We start from the raw sequence: 5,000 nt of genomic DNA, 5'->3' as shown, positions 1-5,000 counted from the left end.
GCTTCAGCGCCATCGTGATAATGACCGGCCTCCTGCTCTGAGGAGGAGAGCGAGAGAGCAGACACAGCCTCCATCCTCTCCTAACACACACACAGCCTCCACCCTCTCCTCCTGCAGTTCCACTAACACACACAGCCTCCATCCTCTTCTCCTGCAGTTCCACTAACACACACAGCCTCCATCCTCTCCTAACACACACACAGCCTCCACCCTCTCCTCCTGCAGTTCCACTAACACACACAGCCTCCATCCTCTTCTCCTGCAGTTCCACTAACACACACAGCCTCCATCCTCTCCTCCTGCAGTCCCACTAACACACACAGCCTCCATCCTCTCCTCCTGCAGTAACACACACAGCCTCCATCCTCTCCTCCTGCAGTAACACACACAGCCTCCATCCTCTCCTCCTGCAGTCCCACTAACACACACAGCCTCCATCCTCTCCTCCTGCAGTAACACTAACACACACAGCCTCCATCCTCTCCTCCTGCAGTAACACACACAGCCTCCATCCTCTCCTCCTGCAGTAACACACACAGCCTCCATCCTCTCCTCCTGCAGTCCCACTAACACACACAGCCTCCATCCTCTCCTCCTTCAGTCCCACTAACACACACAACCTCCATCCTCTCCTCCTTCAGTCCCACTAACACACACAACCTCCATCCTCTCCTCCTGCAGTAACACACACAACCTCCATCCTCTCCTCCTGCAGTAACACACACAACCTCCATCCTCTCCTCCTGCAGTAACACACACAACCTCCATCCTCTCCTCCTGCAGTAACACACACAGCCTCCATCCTCTCCTCCTGCAGTCCCACTAACACACACAGACTCCATCCTCTCCTCCTGCAGTCCCACCAACACACACTAACACACACAGCCTGAGTGGAGACCTCACACTGAAATACATATGCATCCCACTAATGCACTCCACATAGCGCTATCTACTGATATACACACAGTTTTTGTGATGGCTGGCATTTTGTACATTGCCACCGTAACTGCTTTCTCATATCTTTAGAATGGCGATATCTATGGCAAAAGAGCATGCAGCGCATAACAGCGTATCTACTGATACGGTACAGAGCTTGCTGTGGTGTGGTAACTTCTTTTTCCTTTTTCGGGAAAAACGGTCTGATAATAAGGCATGACTCTATTCCACTAAAAGCGTTGAGTCTGATACGGCATCGGGTCTATAATAATGCTGAATATGTGACCCTGAGGTTCAATCAACCCATACCACCACCAACAGCTTTTTAATAAAGTGCTTATTCAATGAGCAGTTTTCAGCTCCCTGCTTTGTGTGCTTGTGGCTTTGGTCACCAATCTCCATGTCAGAACCATCTTTTCAAATCCACTCTGAATCTGAGTTCACATATGGATCCCTTCTCTTTGTGTGCAGGAACGGCAAGATAGTCAAAAGGCAAGATAGTCTACAGCAAATGCAGGTCTACTTCGGCTGAACCAATCCCACTGCCATAACTGTCGCTGAACCATTCAAAAACACAGTGTGTTGCTCTCTGTGATACGCCTTTTCTAAAGGGACTTTTCATATTCAATGTCAAAGTATTCACATAGTACTAAGAGGAGGCTTACTGTCAGCACTTCTAATCGAGTGATGATAAGAAGCTGTCTCTGGTATATACACCACTATGTAGTAGCTCTGTGATGTGTGCGCGTGCGTGTGTGTATGTGTGAGTATGTGTGCCTGTCTGTCTGTCTACTTCTGCTTTAAGCACACATAGTGTTATAATGCAGTTATATAATTCTATGTTATTCTAAATTCTGATGTTTTCTTAATTTCTGTTCTTGATTTGGCAATTGCTTTTGAATTGCGAATTGAGTGAGCGAAGACAGAGAAATACAGTAAGACAGAATGAGAAAAACCGAAGAGTAGGACAGAGAAGATAACAATGAGTGAAAAACAGAAAAAGGGACTAAGATAGAATGAGAGAGAAAGAGAGAGAGAGAAAGATAGAGAGAGAGAGAGAGAGAGAGAGAGAGAGAGAGAGAGAGAGAGAGAGAGAGAGAGTCCTCCACAGGACTGGCCATGATGTCCCCTGGAGCCTGTTTCCTCCGTAGCTCCCTGGCAGTCAGCAGCTTGTCCGTACATCTGAGCGCTTAACATGGTCAGTGGGGCAGAAGGGGACACATTCACACAGTCCCCTGGTCCCCTGTCCTTCCCAGCTTTTCTCTTTCGCTCCTTCTCTCCAAATTCTCTCTATCTCTCTTTCTTTGTTACCACTCCTTCACTCCATCTCTCTCTTACTCCATTACTCTCTCTTACTCCCTCCCTCTTTCTCTCTCTAGACACTCTCTCCTTTTCTCCACTCTCTTTATCTTCCTTCCCTTGTTCTCTTTTTCTCTCTGTCTTGATCCCTCTCTCTCCATCCCTCTCTCTCTCTCTCCCTCACTTTCTCTCTCTCTCCCTCACTTTCTCTCTCTCTCTCTCTCTCTCTCTCTCTCTCTCTCTCTCTCTCTCTCTCTCTCTCTCTCTCTCTCCTTCACTCTCTCTTTGCAATGTGTCTGCCTATAGGGCTCGGTACAGCCACCACAGAGGTTCCATACAGATGGGCCGCATCCCTATCCACATTTACGCGCCGTATACGCTCGCTGAACCCTACTAAAGGGAAGTGGTTTTGAACCCCGGAAAGCAAGACAAAACAGGCTGTAGCATGCGGACAATGAATGGGCTCCGTTTATATACTGCTTCCCAGCCCCTCTCCACCTTCCTCCTTTTCTTCCTTTATGTCCTCGCTGTACCAGCGTCCCCTCTCTTGTCTCCGTGTTGAATGGCTTCCCGTGAATGGTCCATTCATCGTCCAGATGATATTACTCGATGGCACGTACGGCGCGTCTTTGTGGTGCGGCTCGATACGGAGCCTCCATTACGGCACGCGGCGGGAGACGGGGAAGCGAACGCTGTCCGTGTTTAGCCCAGCGGTGGCACGCAAGGCCTTTTTCAAGCACCGAGGCGCCAGTGGGAACACATTCAAGCTCTCCACGTGGGTGCAGCCTCAACCCCCACCTCCTCCCTCTGCCCCCAACACCTCCCTCCCATCCATCCCACCCCACAAACACACCAACCTCCACCCCCTTTCATCTCCCCATCCCGCTTCATCAAAGCACAAACGCCCGGTCCATTTCCTTACTGTCAACTCAATCAATGGCCGTTTTGCCCCGTCGTGCTTCCAATCTGGCTACATTGTAGTCAGCTCTGCCCGATCCAGGGGTGGGGGCCGGATGGTGGCGTGAGCTTTACCCAGCCCCAGACAAAACCACTCCACTCGACTTTCGCCTTCACTTCTCCAGCCATCGGTGTTGGGGAGGGAGGAATGGGGAGGTGGGGGTAGGGGAGGGAGTAGGGGGGGTAATGATATCCCCTCTGGGGCACCGTTCTCCAGCCAGCCTGCCAGCCAGTCAGCCAAGACATCCAGCCAGCGAGGTTCCACTTCATTTGGGCTGTCCACAAATCACCGGCGCCCCAGTCGGCCCGGCCGGCATTCTCGGCAGCCGCCGCCGCTGCAGGTGTAAATGAAGAGACCGGGGACCTTTCGCGAGGGTCTTTAGCGAGCGCCGCAATAAAACTGAGAAGTGGTCAAGCGCCGGCCGCCGTCACAAATCACCTCGGGATGGAGCCGTAATGGACGAGAGCTGCCAAGCCGCTGTTTCCCTCCCTCCCTCTCTTTCTCTCTATCTCTTTCTCGTTTTTTTCCCCTCACTTTTCGTTCTTTTTCTTTCTTTGCAATGTGTGGAATTGATGGAGCGTGACACATGGGGGGGAGATTACTACAGAGCTGATCAGCTGCCTGTGCACATCACCATGGAACATTCTAGAACATTTATCATCTCTCACTTCATATGTCCCCCTTTCTTCTCTACTACACTCCAGAAGCTGAATAGGGTGAAAAATGGCTTTTCATGAAAAAACAACATTATTAGCCTATTGTGAATGGAACATGAATATGTATATGTAGTGTGGAGAAAGGGCTTTGAATGATGTAAAGGATTGTGTTGCATTGTATATCCACACAGATGGTGAAAAAGCTGCTGAGAAAACTGTGCAAGATGGCTCTGAAAAGCTTTGTTACATAGTGTGATTGAAGAGTGCAATAACAGGCGATGTGGTTTGAATTGCATGTTATCTTTTTTACACATTTCTACCACGACAAGAAATACTGTATCTCCAACAATCCATAGAGAGCCTCTCCTATATGATGATAGAGATCAGTGAAAATATTGTCTAAAATATGTACGTTTCCGATAACTGTGACTTACTATATCTTGCTGTGAATCAAATTCTCATCTTTTCAGAGAGCAGAGAGGTTACGAAATATATGGTTGCTATTTTTATTTATTTATTTTCTTCTGGCCACAGACAACAACCCTATGCTGCATATTTCAGTGCCTGTTTCACTACACTTCTCTGCCATCACCATTTGCAGCGCTGATGAGGTATCTTGGCGGCTTAGAAAGATGTACTTTACAAATACCATATATTATTTATGTGACCTACCTTCTATTCTCTTTTTTTTCTGAGCTGCCATCTCTCTTTCTTTCTTAACACTCATCTTTACACCCATCTCTTCTCTCTCCCTCTCTCTCTCTCTTTTTTCTCTCTTTACACCCATCTCCCTCTCTCTCCCTCTCTCTTTCTCTCTCTTTCACTCCCCCTCGGTCTCTCTCTCTATCCAGTCAATGAGGAACCATGATCATATTTTCCTCCATCCATCTACAGTATGAGTGATTGACTACAACATTCAAACATCAGAGAGCGTGAAAGCCCATATTTCAGGATCCTGTCTGAGGAGATGAGGAGATGGAGAAATTCATTCAGCATTCATTCATTCAGCTCTCTCTCAGTCTGTCCACCGGAGGGGAGGCCCACTGCCCCCGACGGCACCTTTGCCGTGCTAGTGGACAGATATCAGCCACAGTCAGGGGGAATAAAAAAAAGAGGACGTACTGCTTCCCCTGATGACACAGATTATAGGT

General features: G+C 48.6%; 1 protein-coding gene across 1 annotated transcript in view; it reads right to left on the bottom strand.

Annotated features, from left to right (window-relative positions):
* The window catches only part of LOC134071753 (thyrotropin-releasing hormone-degrading ectoenzyme-like), a 148,141-nt gene that overhangs the window by 92,856 nt on the left and 50,285 nt on the right, over positions 1-5,000 (bottom strand). The window lies entirely within an intron of this gene.

This window comes from Sardina pilchardus, chromosome 23, assembly GCF_963854185.1.
Source record: "Sardina pilchardus chromosome 23, fSarPil1.1, whole genome shotgun sequence".
NCBI lineage: Eukaryota > Metazoa > Chordata > Actinopteri > Clupeiformes > Clupeidae > Sardina > Sardina pilchardus.
The sequence above is the reverse complement of the archived record's forward strand: the minus strand, read 5'-3'. Positions and strand labels throughout refer to the sequence as shown.